Genomic DNA, 20,840 nt, shown 5'->3' with positions numbered 1-20,840 from the left:
AGGATTTGGTGCGCGCCGGTGATGATAAATACATTATAGAGCGTTATTTATAGGATATTGGATTTGGTGCGCGCCGGTGATGATAAATACATTATAGAGCGTTATTTATAGGATATAGGATTTGGTGCGCGCCGGTGATGATAAATACATTATAGAACGTTATTTATAGGATATAGGATTTGGTGCGCGCCGGTGATGATAAATACATTATAGAGCGTTATTTATAGGATATAGGATTTGGTGCGCGCCGGTGATGATAAACACATTATAGAGCGTTATTTATAGGATATAGGATTTGGTGCGCGCCGGTGATGATAAATACATTATAGAGCGTTATTTATAGGATATAGGATTTGGTGCGCGCCGGTGATGATAAATACATTATAGAGCGTTATTTATAGGATATAGGATTTGGTGCGCGCCGGTGATGATAAATACATTATAGAGCGTTATTTATAGGATATAGGATTTGGTGCGCGCCGGTGATGATAAATACATTATAGAGCGTTATTTATAGGATATAGGATTTGGTGCGCGCCGGTGATGATAAATACATTATAGAGCGTTATTTATAGGATATAGGATTTGGTGCGCGCCGGTGATGATAAACACATTATAGAGCGTTATTTATAGGATATAGGATTTGGTGCGCGCCGGTGATGATAAATACATTATAGAGCGTTATTTATAGGATATAGGATTTGGTGCGTGCCGGCGATGATAAATACATTATAGAGCGTTATTTATAGGATATAGGATTTGGTGCGCGCCGGTGATGATAAATACATTATAGAGCGTTATTTATAGGATATAGGATTTGGTGCGCGCCGGTGATGATAAATACATTATAGAGCGTTATTTATAGGATATAGGATTTGGTGCGCGCCGGTGATGATAAATACATTATAGAGCGTTATTTATAGGATATAGGATTTGGTGCGCGCCGGTGATGATAAATACATTATAGAGCGTTATTTATAGGATATAGGATTTGGTGCGCGCCGGTGATGATAAATACATTATAGAGCGTTATTTATAGGATATAGGATTTGGTGCGCGCCGGTGATGATAAATACATTATAGAGCGTTATTTATAGGATTTGGTGCGCGCCGGTGATGATAAATACATTATAGAGCGTTATTTATAGGATATAGGATTTGGTGCGCCAGTGATGATGAATATATTATAGAGCGTTATTTATAGGATATAGGATTTGGTGCGAGCCGGTGATGATAAATACATTATAGAGCGTTATTTATAGGATATAGGATTTGGTGCGCGCCGGTGATAATAAATACATTATAGAGCGTTATTTATAGGATATAGGATTTGGTGCGCGCCGGTGATGATAAATACATTATAGAGCGTTATTTATAGGATATAGGATTTGGTGCGCGCCGATGATGATAAATACATTATAGAGCGTTATTTATAGGATAAATGATTTGGTCTGCGCCGGTGATGATAAATACATTATAGAGCGTTATTTATAGGATATAGGATTTGGTGCGAGCCGGTGATGATGAATACATTATAGAGCGTTATTTATAGGATATAGGATTCGGTGCGAGCCGGTGATGATAAATACATTATAGAGCGTTATTTATAGGATATAGGATTTGGTGCGCGCCGGTGATGATAAATACATTATAGAGCGTTATTTATAGGATTTAGGATTTGGTGCGCGCCGGTGATGATAAATACATTATAGAGCGTTATTTATAGGATATAGGATTTGGTGCGCGCCGGTGATGATAAATACATTATAGAGCATTATTTATAGGATATAGGATTTGGTGTGCGCCGGTGATAATAAATACATTATAGAGCGTTATTTATAGGATATAGGATTTGGTGCGCGCCGGTGATGATAAATACATTATAGAGCGTTATTTATAGGATATAGGATTTGGTGCGCGCCGGTGATGATAAATACATTATAGAAAGTTATTTATAGGATATAGGATTTGGTGCGAGCCGGTGATGATAAATACATTATAGAAAGTTATTTATAGGATATAGGATTTGGTGCGAGCCGGTGATGATAAATACATTATAGAGCGTTATTTATAGGATATAGGATTTGGTGCGCGGCGGTGATGATAAATACATTATAGAGCGTTATTTATAGGATATAGGATTTGGTGCGCGCCGGTGATGATAAATACATTATAGAGCATTATTTATAGGATATAGGATTTGGTGTGCGCCGGTGATGATAAATACATTATAGAGCGTTATTTATAGGATATAGGATTTGGTGCGCGCCGGTGATGATAAATACATTATAGAGCGTTATTTATAGGATATAGGATTTGGTGCGCGCCGGTGATGATAAATACATTATAGAGCGTTATTTATAGGATATAGGATTTGGTGCGCGCCGGTGATGATAAATACATTATAGAGCGTTATTTATAGGATATAGGATTTGGTGCGCGCCGGTGATGATAAATACATTATAGAACGTTATTTATAGGATATAGGATTTGGTGTGCGCCGGTGATGATAAATACATTATAGAGCGTTATTTATAGGATATAGGATTTGGTGTGCGCCGGTGATGATAAATACATTATAGAGCGTTATTTATAGGATATAGGATTTGGTGCGCGCCGGTGATAATAAATTTATTATAGAGCGTTATTTATAGGATATAGGATTTGGTGCGCGCCGGTGATGATAAATACATTATAGAGCGTTATTTATAGGATATAGGATTTGGTGCACGCCGGTGATGATAAATACATTATAGAGCGTTATTTATAGGATATAGGATTTGGTGCGCGCCGGTGATGATAAACACATTATAGAGCGTTATTTATAGGATATAGGATTTGGTGCGCGCCGGTGATGATAAATACATTATAGAGCGTTATTTATAGGATATAGGATTTGGTGCGCGCCGGTGATAATAAATTTATTATAGAGCGTTATTTATAGGATATAGGATTTGGTGTGCGCCGGTGATGATAAATACATTATAGAGCGTTATTTATAGGATATATGTCTTCTTTCAGGCTATTTGCCTCATTTCTATGTTATATGACTTTAGTCGCTGTGATAAATTACATATGTTCTTTGAGGATGAACAGATGACAATGTGATGTAGAATTTCCCAAGTTTTAATTATTTACTTGTAGAATAAGAGAATAATAATAATGATGATGATGATTATGATAATAATAATAATAATAATAATATGAATGATTAATAATAATAATAATGATTATTAATAATAATAATATTGATGAATAATAATAATACTATTAATAACAATAATGATGATAATAATAATAATAATATGAATGATTAATAATAATAATAATGATTATTAATAATAATAATAATAATATGAAAGATTAATAATAATACTATTAATAACAATAATGATGATAATAATAATAATATGAATGATTAATAATAATAATAATAATATTGATGATATTAATGGTAGTAAGAGGGACGAGCCACACGATAGGAAATAATATGAACCCCACTGGAGCCAAAGGGTCTCATTAAAGGGTTTCTCCAGGATCCGCAGGTTGTGTGCGGGTATTGTAGCTCTTTTTCATTGAAGTTAAAGGGGTATTCCAGGAAAAAACTTTTTTTAATATATCAACTGGCTCCAGAAAGTCAAATAGATTTGTAAATTGCTTCCATTAAAAAATCTTAATCCTTTCAGTACTTATGAGCTGCTGAAGTTGAGTTGTTCTTTTCTGTCTAACTGCTCTCTGATGACACGTGTCTCGGGAACTGTCCAGAGTAGATGCAAATCTCCATAGCAAACCTCTTCTATTCTGTGCAGTTCCCAAGACAAGCAGAGATGTCAGCAGAGAGCACTGTTGCCGGACAGAAAGGAACAACTCAACTTCAGCAGCTGATAATTATTGGAAGGATTAAGATTTTTTTAATAGAAGTAATTTACAAATCTGTCTAACCTTCTGGAGCCAGTTGATATATAAAAAAAAGTTTTTTTCTTGGAATACCCCTTTAATGGAGCCAAGCTGTAATACCACACACAACCCGAGGACAGGGGTGGCGCTGTTTTGGGAAAAAATGTGCTCTTCTTTTCCATTCCTGAATAACCCCATAACATCTCTGTTAGAGGGTTTAGGATAAAAATCTTAAAGGGGTGCTCCACCCCTAGACATCTTATCCCCTAATAGTGTACTGTTGGGTGCGAATATTTGCATTTCAAATTTTTAGCGCAAATGTGCGAATTCGTAAATATTGCGAATATGTTCGCTATGTATTCGAAATTACTAATATTCACTTTTTTCCGCATATGCGCATATTCCTTCTTTTCACTTGTGGGCCAATTAGAATGATGCAAATACACTTGTCATAGGTTATCAACAACATCCCGAACAACCAATAGTAAAGTTACCCCACCCCCTCACTGTTTTCTTCCTCGAATATGCGAATATAACGAATACACAAAATTCACGAATATAAGACAAATATTTGTCTATATAATTTGAATATGGGCAATGCCGCTCATCACTCCAAAGGAAAGGGGATAAGATGTCTGATTGTGGGGGTCCCACCACTGGGGAGCCCTGCGATCTCCCTGCTGCAACCGGCGTTTGTTTAGTGCATCGGGCCGTCATGCCCCCTCTCATAAACCGTTTGTTAAGTGCATCGGGCCATGATGTCACAAGCGGGGTGTGACTGTGATGTCACGAGGCTCCGCCCCGCATCTCCAGTCACGGAGTGAAGTTCGCTCTTTGCACTGGATGTTTGGTTTTCGGCAGGGAGATTGCGGGGATCCCCATCGATGGGACCTCCCCGATCAGACAGCTTATCCCTCATCCTTTGGAGGGGGATAGGATGTCTAGAGGTGGAGTACCCCTTTAACCCCTTAAGGACGCAGGACATAATGAATGTCCTGGTGCGGTGGTACTTAACGCACCAGGATGTACATTTACGTCCTGTGCATAACCGCGGGCATCGGAGCGATGCCGTGTCATGCGCAGCTGATCCCGGCTGCTGATCGCAGCCAGGGACCCGCTGGCAATGATCGACGGCCGCGATCTTGCGGGGGTCCACCATTAACCCTTCAGGTGTCGGGATCAATACAGATCCCGGCATCTGCGGCAGTGCGCGATTTCAATGAATGATCGGATCGCCCGCAGCGCTGCTGCGGGGATCCGATCATTCATAACGCCGCACGGAGGTCCCCTCTCCTTCCTCCGTGCGGCTCTGTGATCGAGCAGACCAAAGCAGGACATGACCGATAATACTGATCTGTTCTATGTCCTATACATAGAACAGATCAGTATTAGCAATCATGGTATTGCTATGAATAGTCCCCTATGGGGACTATTCAAGTGTAAAAAAAAATGTAAAAAAAATGTAAAAGTAAAAGTAAAAAAAAGTGAAAAATCCCCTCCCCCAATAAAAAAGTTAAATGTCCGTTTTTTCCTATTTTACCCCCAAAAAGCGTAAAAAAAAAATTTAATAGACATATTTGGTATCGCCGCGTGCGTAAATTTCCGATCTATTACAATAAAATTTTAATGATCCCGTACGGTGAACGGCGTGAACGTAAAAAAAAAAAAAGTCATACAATACATTTTATTAAAAAAAAAAATTATAAAAAATGTATTAAACGTTTTTTTATATGCAAATGTGGTATAAAAAAAATTACAGATCATGGCGCAAAAAATGAGCCCCCATACCGCCGCTTATACGGAAAAAAAAACAAATTAGAGGTCATCAAAATAAAGGGATTATAAACGTACTAATTTGGTTAAAAAGTTTGAGATTTTTTTTTTAAGCACAACAATAATAGAAAAGTATGTAATAATGGGTATCATTTTAATCGTATTGACCCTCAGAATAAAGAACATACATTATTTTTACCGTAAATTGTATGGCGTGAAAACGAAACCTTCCAAAATTAGCAAAATTGCGTTTTTCTTTTTAATTTCCCCACAAAAATAGTGTTTTTTGGTTGTGCCATACATTTTATGATATAATGAGTGATGTCATTACAAAGGACAAATGGTCGCGCAAAAAACAAGCCCTCATACTAGTCTGTGGATGAAAATATAAAAGAGTTATGATTTTTAGAAGGCGAGGAGGAAAAAATGAAAACGTAAAAATTTAATTGTCTGAGTCCTTAAGGCCAAAATGGGCTGAGTCCTTAAGGGGTTAAGACTGCAAAGCTGTTACAACTACAACCCTCATGAAGTGCAGCAGATTTACTACAGATAATTTTTCTCCTTTCTCACGGGGCATTTAATTAGCAATGCCGCTTAATTACTGCCACAATTTAACCGCTTTTCTTTTCCGAAATTGATATAAAATTGAGCAAATTTATATTGATTTTCATAATTGCAGTAAGACTTCACTATTTGTGGTAAAATTGCATAATATTTAGTGCAATTTCATTAAGTAGTGGTACAACTGTGTTAATTAGTGACACCACCACTAATTAAATGCCCCGTGTGAACAGAGCCAGTCAAGGGGGTTGGGATCCATTGTAAAGAAAAGAATGAGGCCCCTCAGCATCTATTTGTCTCTGTCGCCGCCCTGGACACGAGGTCCTGATGGAATCTTCTACGTTTCCCACTTCATTACGTCTGTGGAGACCTCCTGTCCCATGTATTGCAGAGTTGGGCTCCGTACATCGCCCTCCAGCTTCCCTCCCCTCTCTGCCCAGTTATAATCAAACCCCAGCTCCCTTTCCTATTAAAGGGGTTCTCCACCATAAGGTGACTTTAGTACTTACCTGCCAGACAGTAAAGGATTTGTGCTTGTGTGTTTTGAGTCCACCGTAACACTGTTGTTTTCTTTTTGTGAAATGGCTATTTCCTGTTGAAGTTCCCTACCTCCAAGTCCCAGGATTCCTTGTTTGTCGGTGTGGGGTCACTTTTCCCCTCCCACACATCAGCCACCCCACCCATTAAAGCACAGACAGGCTCCCTTTCAACACCTGACTAGTGATGTAATGTCTCGGGCCGCACAACAACCGGTGAAAACCTGAGAAAACACTCATTTTGTATACTGCTAAAAATAAACATTGGCCAAAGATCACGTAAGAATTACAAGACCACCATGAAACACAGGTGCAGACACATTATTATGGACTACACTAACTTTACAGCCCCTGTAGCACAGTCAAATAAAAATAAAAATAAATCCCAGATTTTGGCTGCATCAACCATTTTGTTAAAAACTTTATATAAAAGAACTTTATAACAACAGGAAAAAAAAGAGACAAGATAAAAGTCCTTGGAGCTACGATATCTGGTCACATCCTCAGACGCCCCCCGCGGACACCATCACCCACTTCCCAGGACACTGCCAACAAGAGTAAGAAATAAGGCAAACCAGCCAGGATAGAAGCGGGAATAATCCCAACAATTACTCCCCCCCTCCCCATCCTCGAATTTATTACCAAGCACTTCCGACCCCTCCAATCCTGGTGCTGTGACTTCAACGCAAACAAACAGGAAACAAAGTGACGAGTCCCCAGAATATCCAAGCTGCAAAAAGCAATGAGAAAAGTTATCATAGGAACCCAAAAAAAGGAAAGGGGGGGACATCTTAGTGTCTTGATGCCGAACACTGTACAGAGAGGCCTCTGGACGGCTTTTACAGCCTTTTCACCATACTTGGTTGTTTTGCCCTCGCCATCTCCCTCATGTGGCCGACTACTATCCTTCAGGTCAGGGCCGGCTTCTTCCTCTTCCTATATTTTTCTATTACTGAGACCTCCATGTATCCAGGGGGCTCTAGACCATGGACATTCCCTCCTGCCCATGCCGAGCCAAGTATATCCAGTACGCCAACTCTAAGTAGGTGACCATGATGCCAAACTCCAGATCTGTCCCAGTTTTATCCCTGGAGATCAGGGGAGGTCTACCAGTAACCCAGGGCACTTATATCTTTGTTATATATCTTGGGTCGGGGTGATACAAGGGGGTAACCTGTTTTTGCTATGATTATCCATACAATGATAAGAATTCCCATCATCCCCCGATCTTCACCATCTTCGCCGTTTCACCGGTAAAAAGAACCTTCTTTGTATTAATCTTTTCTCATAAATTTTGAAATAACCATCTTTAATTCTGCAGATTTGAAATGAATTGGATAAATATAGTCCCGGAGACAAACGCTCCTAATAGGTTCAACTCGGGGCATTCATTTTGAGAAATAGCTCTTTCCAGAAAAGAGTAAAAATGCTGAAACAATGGAGGTCAGAGCGGCGGCTGACATTTCCCATTTAATTATGTTAGCATTAAATGCGTCAGTCACAGCAGAGGTTCTGGGCGCTCGTGTCTTCCATATGTGGCTCTAATGTCTGCAGCGCACAGAACCAAGAACACATGAACACATCCGTCTCTGTGACATTATTCACCAATAACATTCCTGTCATATAGAAGACGCCCGGGACAATCTGTCATCTGTAATCCAGACGTCACCCCGACATTACAGCATTTTCTGGTTTCACATGTGTAAGAGACATTATCTTCTATAAACGTTCACCGATCAACCGTAACCCTCCTGATCCCCCCGGAGCTATGAGCCTTGAGGCCTGGACTCCATCGCTTCCTGTAATGTGTCACCTGAGGCTTGGACCCAATCACCCTGTCCTATGACCTCTTAAGGCCCAGAACCCATAGCCCTTTGATGTGTCCCCCTTGACAGGACCCAATAGCTTGTGATGTGACCCCCAAGGCCCAGACCCCATAGCCCTGACCTATGACCCCTAACGGCCCAAATTCTATAGTCCTTTGATGGGACCTCAAGGCCCATAGCCCTGTCCTATGACCCATGAAGGACCACACCCCATAACTCTGTGATGTGACCCCCAGGGACTAGACCCAGATTTCCCTGTGATATTATCCCCAAGGCCCAGACCCTATAACCCTGTTATTTATGCCCTAAGGCCTGTGCTGTGTCCCTTATCAGATCCTGTATGTTGTGAGGTGCAGCCTTAATAGATGGGTCTTCTCCAGCACATCCCATAGATGATTGATCGGAAAAGCTCATGACCGAGTCATCACCTGGATCATTAAAGTGTCTTTCTGCCATGAAGGGGGTGACTTGGTGAGTACAATGGTCAGGTAGCGGGTACATGTCACAGTTAGGGTGCATCCCCATTTAGGAGTTGTAGACCCAACAGCCTGATATGGCAAGAAAATTTCAAAACCAGAACCATGCTGTACCCCAATGAGACGCCCAGAGTCAGGAAGTGTCTCCAATTGACTCATTTTCTATCTGTATTCACTTTTGGAACCGGACTGAAAATTTCAACAGACCACAACAAACCACAACAGACCACAGCAGACCCCAACTGACCACAACAGACCACAGCAGACCACAGAAGACGACAGCAGACTACAACAGACCACCGCAGACCCCAGCAGACCCCAGCAGACCACAGCAGACCCCAACAGACCACAGCAGACCACAGCAAACCACAGCAGACCACAGCAGACCCCAACAGACCACAGCAGACCACAGCAGACCCCAACAGACCACAACTGACCACAACAAACCACAGCAGATGACAGCAGACCACAGCAGACCACAACAGACCCCAACAGACCACAGCAGACCCCAACAGACCACAGCAGACCCCAGCAGACCCCAACAGACCACAGAATACCACAGCTGATCACAACCAACCACAACAGACCACAACAGACCACAACAAACCACAGCAGACCACAGCAGACCACAGCAGACCACAGCAGACCACAACTGACCACAGCAGACCACAGCAGACCACGGAAGACCACGGCAGACCACGGCAGACCACAGCAGACCACAACAAACCACAACAGACCACAGCAGACCACAGCAGACCACAGCAGACCACAGCAGACCACGGAAGACCACGGCAGACCACGGCAGACCACAACAAACCACAACAGACCACAGCAGACCACAACAGACCACAGCAGACCACAGCAGACCACAACTGACCACAACTGACCACAACTGACCACAACCGACCACAACAGACCACAGCAGATGACAGCAGACCACAACTGACCACAACAAACCACAACAAACCACAACTGACCACAACAAACCACAACAGACCCCAGTTTTCAGTCTGGTTATAAAAACGGATATGGTTGAAAAATTAACCAGCTGGAGACACTAGCTGACTGCAGGAGCCTCTTTGAAATCAATATGGTCCGGGGTGGTTGAGGCAGCCATACGGCAGGAGGTGGTTTTGGAATTCTCCCACCATATCTGACTGCTGGATCCACAAATCCTAGATGTGGCGCACCCTCATAAATGTGCACTGGCAACCTTCACATGATGCCAGGACACAAGCTCCCCAGCAGAACACTGCCCCCACCATCTTGTCTTCTTCCCATAATGCATCCTGGTGCCATTGTGAGCTAGAAGTAAAGATCTGGACAGCCGTAGAGGGCAGACTGTAGTAGTTAAGGGCCAACTGGGCTTTTGAAAGAAATTGGCCAAGCAAGTGAAGAAACCCTAGAAATATAGTAGAGAATTATTTGTAGCATCTCCTGGTCCTGATAATGGAACCACTTAAAAATAAACTTGGGCTAGTAATTTTGTTTTGTAACCAACAAGAATACAGTGCTACTATGTTTTATTCAACAAAGGTATATAGAAAAAAACAGAGGAGATACAATGCGCATCTAAGCGTAGTAAAATGGATATTAAAATGTAGAAAATAATATGGTGGAAGTCGGCTCCAAGAGCAGCAGTTCCAACGTGATATGATAGGTTTGTTCACCTTTTTATGTTGTACCGTGGGCAAAACACCAATATGCGCTTGTTCCCACTATTTCTGGGGGACACAGAATGGAGGAGTGCAGCCGGCACTATACCCGTTCCAGCTTACGAAGGACGGTCACTTGTAGTAAAAGGAACATCGGTCCAATGGTTCCGAGGAAAACTAAGTACTCGAGTTGGCGCTCACCTACGCCAACAATCAGTCCAGGCGCAGGACTGTACTGGAAGCAGTGTCACACCCATCCGCTCATTCTAAGTGGTTCCATATACGGGACCGGATGTTCCATCAGTTCCATCACAATTAAGCAGTCAGTGCTACTATGTTTTGCATGTTGTGCCTAACCCAATTATTGGAAATTCTCCTGGTCCTCGTAAAGGAGTCGCCTAGAATACTTGAGGACTATTAATTTTGTTCTGTGACCCTCAAGCATACGGTGCTTCTATGTTGCATTGCAACTGTCAAGCATGTCGTGCCTAACCCAATTATGATGGACCTGTTGGAACAACTCCTGGTCCCACTTATGGAACCGTTTAGAATACTTGAGGGCTGTACATTCTGTTCTGTAACCCTCAAGCATACAATGCTACTATGTTTTATTGCAACTGTCAAGCATGTTGTGCCTTTAACCCCTTAAGGACCGTTTTTTTTTCCGTTTTTGCATTTTCGTTTTTTGCTCCTTGCCTTTAAAAAAATCATAACTCTTTCAATTTTGCACCTAAAAATCCATATTACGGCTTATTTTTTGTGCCACCAATTCTACTTTGTAATGACGTCAGTCATTTTGGCCAAAAATCTACGGTGAAATGAAAAAAAAATCATTGTCAGACAAAATTGAAAAAACAAACGCTGTTTTGTAATTTTGGGGGCTTCCGTTTCTACACAGTAAATTTTTTGGTAAAAATTACACCTTATCATTATTCTGTAGGTCCATACGGTTAAAATGATCCCCTATTTGTATAGGTTTGATTTTGTCGCACTTCTGGAAAAAAACGTCATGCACGAAAATTTTAACGTTTAAAATTGTCATCTTCTGACCCCTATAACTTTTTTATTTATCAGCGTATTTGGCGGTATGAGGGCTCATTTTTTGCGCCGTGATCTGAAGTTTTTAAAGGTACCATCTTTGCATTGATAGGACTTATTGATATAAAAAGTGAGCAAAAATGCACTATTTTGGACTTTGGAATTTTTTTGCGCGTACCCCATTGACCGTGCGGTTTAATTAATGATATATTTTTATAATTCGGACATTTCAGCACGCGGCGATACCATATATGTTTATTTTTATTTTTATTTACACTATGTTTTTTATGGGAAAGGGAGTGATTCAAATTTTTAATAGGGAAGGGGTTAAATTATCTTTTTTCACTTTTTTTTTGCAGTGTTATAGCTCCCATAGGGACCTATAACACTGCACACACTGATCTCTTATACTGATCATTGTTATCCCATAGGGACCTATAACACTGCACACACTGATCTCTTATACTGATCATTATTATCCCATAGGGACCTATAACACTGCACACACTGATCTCTTATACTGATCATTGTTATCCCATAGGGACCTATAACACTGCACACACTGATCTCTTATACTGATCATTGTTATCCCATAGGGACCTATAACACTGCACACACTGTTCTCTTATACTGATCATTATCCCATAGGGACCTATAGCACTGCACACACTGATCTCTTATACTGATCATTGTTATCCCATATGGACCTATAACACTGCACGCACTGATCTCTTATACTGATCATTATTATCCCATAGGGACCTATAACACTGCACACACTGATCTCTTATACTGATCATTGTTATCCCATAGGGACCTATAACACTGTGCACACTGAACTCTTATACTGATCATTGTTATCCCATAGGGACCTATAACACTGCACACACTGATCTCTTATACTGATCATTGTTATCCCATAGGGACCTATAACACTGCACACACTGATCTCTTATACTGATCATTGTTATCCCATAGGGACCTATAACACTGCGCACACTGATCTCTTATACTGATCATTATTATTCCATCGGAGACTATAACACTGCACACACTGATCTCTTATACTGATCATTATTATCCCATAGGGACCTATAACACTGCACACACTGATCTCTTATACTGATCATTGTTATCCCATAGGAGACTATAACACTGCACACACTGATCTCTTATACTGATCATTATTATCCCATAGGGACCTATAACACTGCACACACTGATCTCTTATACTGATCATTATTATCCCATAGGAGACTATAACACTGCACACACTGATCTCTTCTACTGATCATTGTTATCCCATAGGGGGCTATAACACTGCACACAATGATCTCTTTTACTGATCATTATTATTGCATAGGGACCTATAACATTGCACACACTGATCATTGTTATGCCATAGGGACCTATAACACTGCACACACTGATCTCCTATACTGATCATTGTTATCCAATAGGAGACTATAACACTGCACACACTGATCTCTTAAACTGATCATTATTATCCCATAGGGACCTATAACACTGCACACACTGATCTCTTATACTGATCTTTGTTATCCCATAGGGACCTATAACACCGCACACACTGATCTCTTATACTGATCTTTGTTATCCCATAGAGACCTATAACACTGCACATACTGATCTATTATACTGATCTTTGTTATCCCATAGGGACCTATAACATTGCACACACTGATGTCTTATACTGATCTTTGTTATCCCATAGGGACCTATAAGACTGCACACACTGATCTCTTATACTGATCTTTGTTATCCCATAGGGACCTAGAACACTGCACACACTGATCTTTGTTATCCCATAGGGACCTATAACACTGCACACACTGATCTCTTATACTGATCTTTGTTATCCCATAGGGACCTATAACACTGCACACACTGATCTCTTATACTGATCATTGTTATCCCATAGGAGACTATAACACTGCACACACTGATCTCTTATACTGATCATTATTATCCCATAGGGACCTATAACACTGCACACACTGATCTCTTATACTGATCATTGTTATCCCATAGGAGACTATAACACTGCACACACTGATCTCTTATACTGATCATTATTATCCCATAGGGACCTATAACACTGCACACACTGATCTCTTATACTGATCATTATTATCCCATAGGAGACTATAACACTGCACACACTGATCTCTTCTACTGATCATTGTTATCCCATAGGGGGCTATAACACTGCACACAATGATCTCTTTTACTGATCATTATTATTGCATAGGGACCTATAACATTGCACACACTGATCATTGTTATGCCATAGGGACCTATAACACTGCACACACTGATCTCCTATACTGATCATTGTTATCCAATAGGAGACTATAACACTGCACACACTGATCTCTTAAACTGATCATTATTATCCCATAGGGACCTATAACACTGCACACACTGATCTCTTATACTGATCTTTGTTATCCCATAGGGACCTATAACACCGCACACACTGATCTCTTATACTGATCTTTGTTATCCCATAGGGACCTATAACACTGCACATACTGATCTCTTATACTGATCTTTGTTATCCCATAGGGACCTATAACATTGCACACACTGATGTCTTATACTGATCTTTGTTATCCCATAGGGACCTATAAGACTGCACACACTGATCTCTTATACTGATCTTTGTTATCCCATAGGGACCTAGAACACTGCACACACTGATCTTTGTTATCCCATAGGGACCTATAACACTGCACACACTGATCTCTTATACTGATCTTTGTTATCCCATAGGGACCTATAACACTGCACACACTGATCTCTTATACTGATCATTGTTATCCCATAGGAGACTATAACACTGCACACACTGATCTCTTATACTGATCATTATTATCCCATAGGGACCTATAACACTGCACACACTGATCTCTTATACTGATCATTGTTATCCCATAGGGACCTATAGCACTGCACACACTGATCTCTTATACTGATCATTGTTATCCCATAGGGACCTATAACACTGCACACACTGATCTCTTATACTGATCATTATTATCCCATAGGGACCTATAACACTGCACACACTGATCTCTTATACTGATCATTGTTATCCCATAGGGACCTATAACACTGTGCACACTAAACTCTTATACTGATCATTGTTATCCCATAGGGACCTATAACACTGCACACACTGATCTCTTATACTGATCATTGTTATCCCATAGGGACCTATAACACTGCGCACACTGATCTCTTATACTGATCATTATTATCCCATAGGGACCTATAACACTGCACACACTGATCTCTTATACTGATCATTGTTATCCCATAGGAGACTATAACACTGCACACACTGATCTCTTATACTGATCATTATTATCCCATAGGAGACTATAACACTGCACACACTGATCTCTTATACTGATCATTGTTATCCCTTAGGGACCTATAACACTGCATACACTGATCTCTTATACTGATCATTATTATCCCATACGGACCTATAACACTGCACACACTGCTCTCTTATACTGATCATTGTTATCCTATAGAAGACTATAACACTGCACACACTGATCTCTTAAACTGATCATTATTATCCCATAGAAGACTATAACACTGCACACACTGATCTTTTATACTGATCATTGTTATCCCATAGGGACCTATAACATTGCACACACTGATCTCTTATACTGATCTTTGTTATCCCATAGGGAACACCGCACACACTGATCTCTTTTACTGATCTTTGTTATCCCATAGGGACCTATAACACCGCACACACTGATCTCTTATACTGATCATTAGTATCCCATAGGAGACTATAACACTGCACACACTGATCTCTTATACTGATCATGGTTATCCCATAGCGACCTATAACACTGCACACACTGATCTCTTATACTGATCATTGTTATCCCATAGGGACCTGTAACACTGCACACACTGATCTCTTATACTGATCATTATTATCCCATAGGAGACTATAACACTGCACACACTGATCTCTTATACTGATCATGGTTATCCCATAGCGACCTATAACACTGCACACACTGATCTCTTATACTGATCATTGTTATCCCATAGGGACCTGTAACACTGCACACACTGATCTCTTATACTGATCATTGTTATCCCATAGGGACATATAACACTGCACACACTGATCTTTTACATTGATCTCTGGTTTCTCATAGGAAATCATTGATCAATGATTCTGCCGCTTGACTGCTCATGTCTGGATCTCAGGCACTGAGCAGTCATTGGGCGATCGGACAGCGAGGAAGCAGGTAGGGACCCTCCTGCTGTCCTGTAAGCTGTTCGGGATGCCACAATTTTGCCACGGCTATCCCGAACAGCCCACTGAGCTAACCGGCATGGTTTCACTTTCACTTTAGACGCGGCGTTCAACTTTGAACGCAGCGTCTAAAGGGTTAATAGTGCGCGGCACCGCGATCAGTGCCGCGCGCTATTAGCCACGGGTCCCGGCCACGCTGTGGCCCCGCGTTATAGATCGGGAACGGACACATGATGTTCCAGTACGTCATTTGTCCTTAAGGGGTTAAAGGGGTACTCCGCTGGAAAACGTTTTTTTTTTTTTAAATCAACTGAAGCCAGAAAGTTAAACAGATTTGTAAATTACTTCTATTAAAAAATCTTAATCCTTCCAGTACTTATTAGCAGCTGTATACTACAGAAGTTCTTTTCTTTTTGGATTTCTTTTCTGTCACGACCACAGTGATCTCTGCTGACACCTCTGTTCATGTCAGGAACTGTCCAGAGCAGGAGAAAATCAGTTCCTAAAATGGTCAGAGGTGTCAGCAGAGAGCACTGTGGTCGTGACAGAAGAGGAATCCCAAAAAGAAAAGTATTTCCTTTGTAGTATACAGCCGCTAATTAGTACTGGAAGGATTAAGAATTTTTTTATAGAAGTAATTTACAAATCTGTTTAACTTTCTGCCACCAGTTGGTTAAAAAAATAAAAATTAAAAAATAAATAAAAAGTTTTCCACCGGAGTACCCCTTAGTTATTTGTTCAATTATAACAGTCTTCTCATTTCCAGGATGTATCGCCCTTACGTGCTGCCCCATAAACACAATGCGCGCTTCTGTAAATGAGAATGTCAACCGTTTTGATTGGCCTAGCCCGGTGGTCTCTAAACTGCGGCACTCCAGCAGTTGCAAAACTGCAACTCCCAGCATGCCCAGACAGCCAACGGCTGTCTGGGCATGCTGGGAGTTGCAGTTTTGCAACTGCTGGAGGGACATAGTTTGGAGACCACCGGGCTAGCCTGACAACAGTGGGGGGGGGATTGACTTCCCCACAACTCCCTATCGGATCATCCTTGTGCATAATAGGCGCCCGATTCCGATAATAAATGCATTTTAACCCCTTAAGGACTCAGCCCATTTTGGCCTTAAGGACTCAGACAATTTCATTTTTACGTTTTCATTTTTTCCTCCGCGCCTTCTAAAAATCATAACTCTTTTATATTTTCATCCACAGACTAGTATGAGGGCTTGTTTTTTGCGCGACCAGTTGTCCTTTGTAATGACATCACTCATTATATCATAAAATGTATGGCGCAACCAAAAAACACTATTTTTGTGGGGAAATTAAAACGAAAAACGCAATTTTGCTAATTTTGGAAGGTTTTGTTTTCACGCCGTACAATTTCTGGTAAAAATGACGTGTGTTCTTTATTCTGAGGGTCAATACGATTAAAATGATACCCATTATTATATACTTTTATATTATTGTTGCGCTTAAAAAAAATCACAAACTTTTTAACCAAATTAGTACGTTTATAATCCCTTTATTTTGATGACCTATAACTTTTTTATTTTTCCGTATAAGCGGCGGTATGGGGGCTCATTTTTTGCGCCATGATCTGTACTTTTTTTTGATACCACATTTGTATATAAAAAACTTTTAATACATTTTTTATAATTTTTTTTTTAATAAAATGTATTAAAAAAGTAGGAATTTTGGACTTTTTTAATTTTTTTTCGTTCACGCCGTTCACCGTACGGGATCATTAACATTTTATTTTAATAGTTCGGACATTTACGCACGCGGCGATACCAAAAATGTCTATAAAAAATGTTTTTTACGCTTTTTGGGGGTAAAATAGGAAAAAAAGGACGTTTTACTTTTTTATTGGGGGAGGGGATTTTTCACTTTTTTTTTACTTTTACTTTTACATTTTTTTACATTTTTTTTTACACTTGAATAGTCCCCATAGGGGACTATTCATAGCAATACCATGATTGCTAATACTGATCTGTTCTATGTATAGGACATAGAACAGATCAGTATTATCGGTCATCTCCTGCTCTGGTCTGCTCGATCACAGACCAGAGCAGGAGACGCCGGGAGCCGCACGGAGGAAGGTGAGGGGACCTCCGTGCGGCGTTATGAATGATCGGATCCCCGCAGCAGCGCTGCGGGCGATCCGATCGTTCATTTTAATCGCGAACTCCCGCAGATGCCGGGATCTGTATTGATCCCGGCACCTGAGGGGTTAATGGCGGACGCCCGCGAGATCGCGGGCGTCGGCCATTGCCGGCGGGTCCCTGGCTGCGATCAGCAGCCGGGATCAGCCGCGCATGACACGGGCATCGCTCCGATGCCCGCGGTTATGCTTAGGACGTAAATGTACGTCCTGGTGCGTTAAGTACCACCTCACCAGGACGTACATTTACGTCCTGCGTCCTTAAGGGGTTAAAGGGGTACTACGGTGAAAAACTTTTTTTTTTTTAAATCAACTGGTGCCAGAAAGTTAAACAGATTTGTAAATTATTTCTATTAAAAAATCTTAATCCTTCCAGTACATTTTAGGAACTGTCCAGAGCAGCATATGTTTGCTATGGGGATTTCCTTTTACTCTGGACAGTTCCTAAAATGGACAGAGATGTCAGCAGAGAGCACTGTGCTCATGATGTCAGCAGAGAGCTCTGTGTTTCAAACGGAAAATAATTTCCACTGTAGTATTCAGCAGCTAATAAGTACAGGAAGGATCAAGATTTATTAATAGAAGTAATTTACAAATCTGTTTAACTTTCTGGCACCAGTTGATTTAAGTTGATTTAAAAAAAAAAAAAAAGTTTTTCACCAGAGTACCCCTTTAAGGTATAGCCGCTAACAAGTTGCAGCAGCCTTTCCTCCGCGTCTCTATAGGATATAACAAGCGTTAATTTGTTTTCCTTTCTGAATCAGAACATTTCATTTCCATACACAATAGTTGCGTCAGGTGAAAGCGAGACGTGACCTATAAATTCTCCGAAATCTGCATTAACGTTCCGTGAAAACACGAAGGCGTTGACACGGGTTATTTAAGAGCGATACAAAGAGCGTTTCACAAAGGATCCGGCTGGGATATAATTATGATTTTTTATTTATTTTTTCCTTTTATAAAATGAAAAATTTCCGTATATTTAGTAAACCTGCCATTTTCCAATATCCTGCACATCTGACGCCTTATTACCGCACGTTGCTCTTTAAAAAAAAATATTTTTGGGAACAAAAAAATATATATAAATTGCGAGTATTTCCTTGTTTTGTTCACCCCCGAAAATGATAAGTGTTGAGAATTGTGCGTGCGATATAATATAATAACCATTGAAAACGTCGCGTGATGTAGTAGACAACGCGGTGACTTTAGTGCTTTTCTATCGCTATGGCTGTTGGGCTCGTCTGTGATTTCTTACCTGTTATTTTGTATCTATTTATTACAGTAATGGGCCCGGCGGTCGTCCCGCGTGAATTCTAAAATAGTCGTCGTGCAGCCGCCGCGCTCGTATATTAAAGAAGTTATATGCTCCGGTTTAAACAATTTTTATGTACGACACAAACCTCATCAGACCTTCCTGCCCTCTGGGCGCTAACCCCGGCCCGACCCGGAGACGTGAAATATTGTTTAATCATGGGACGTACTGAAGCTGTTTTATTTTTTTTTTTATGCTACACAGCAAAAGCATTTATATTTCCGGTCCTGAAATTGTATTAAACGATTGTGGATTTTTTAATTTTTTTTTTTTTTTTTTACAAAACGAGAGTAAACTTATCGTTTTCCTTTCTAGTCTTGAATGTGTCGTAGTATTGGATAATACTAATACTATAATGGTTATTCAGCTTAGGTTAGAAATAAGGAAGAAAACAAGACTGCACTCACCATTAGTGTTGAGCGGCATTCTAATCGCATATTAGAATTTGCGATATTTCGCGAATATATGGATGAATATTTGTCATATATTCGCAAAATTCGCAATATTTGCAGCCTTTTTTTTTACTATGCACCAGAAAATTTGCATGCTCATTCACCAAAAAGTTTGCATGCGTATGCGCAATATCGCATGATAAAAGAGCTGAAAGGAAGGATAAATATGCGTGGACATTTACATATACAAATTTCCGGGCGCTCGCCAGTCTGACACAGTAACTAGTGTTGGAGCCTTGTTTACACCCCAAGCTGGAAGCAGAGAGGGATGATCACTGTGATGTGTTAAAAAAATGTGGTGTGTTCAAAAAAAATTTGAATATTCGTAATTGCGAATGTTTAGCGCTATATATCGCTTCTCGGCCTTTTGGCTAAGATGAAGTGTAGTATCTGTTCTTATCAGTGGTTTAGTCTTTGCCATTGATGTAGGATGGGTGCTGCATGGAGGGAGCAGGTGTACCAGGGCGTTCCGGGGCTGATGCCACGTAACCAGCTCATCGTCTGTCCTAATGTGACCTGTTTCCTCCGGGTCTCGGCCTTTTGGCTAAGATCAAGTGTAGTATCTGTTCTTATCAGTTTACGCCGGTGATCCAAAGTGCCGGTATTGAGCTGGTGGGGATGGGTGCTGCATGGTAGTAGGCAGGTGTACTGGGGCGTTCCGGGGCTGGTTCTGAGGAATCAGCTTGATGGCTGTCCTGATGTTACTGGTTTCCTCCGGGTCTCGCCATAAGGTGGAGAGGTGTAGAGCCGAGGTACTTCTGTGCCTCGGGGAATGGTGACCCTGAGGTGCCGAAACTCACTGTGTGTATGCACTGCACCATTACTCTTCACCTTT

The 20,840-nt window shown here is 40.8% G+C and overlaps 1 protein-coding gene and 2 pseudogenes across 4 annotated transcripts in view; all 3 read left to right on the top strand.

The window, feature by feature from the left end:
- Window positions 1-20,840, top strand: part of DPYD (dihydropyrimidine dehydrogenase) — a 1,322,423-nt gene that overhangs the window by 934,095 nt on the left and 367,488 nt on the right. The window lies entirely within an intron of this gene.
- LOC130277941 (U2 spliceosomal RNA) lies at window positions 20,357-20,526 on the top strand (annotated as a pseudogene).
- Window positions 20,536-20,644, top strand: LOC130277953 (U2 spliceosomal RNA; annotated as a pseudogene).

This window comes from Hyla sarda, chromosome 6 (assembly GCF_029499605.1).
Source record: "Hyla sarda isolate aHylSar1 chromosome 6, aHylSar1.hap1, whole genome shotgun sequence".
Classification (NCBI taxonomy): domain Eukaryota; kingdom Metazoa; phylum Chordata; class Amphibia; order Anura; family Hylidae; genus Hyla; species Hyla sarda.
Note: the sequence above shows the minus strand (reverse complement) of the source record. Positions and strands in the feature narration are given on the sequence as shown.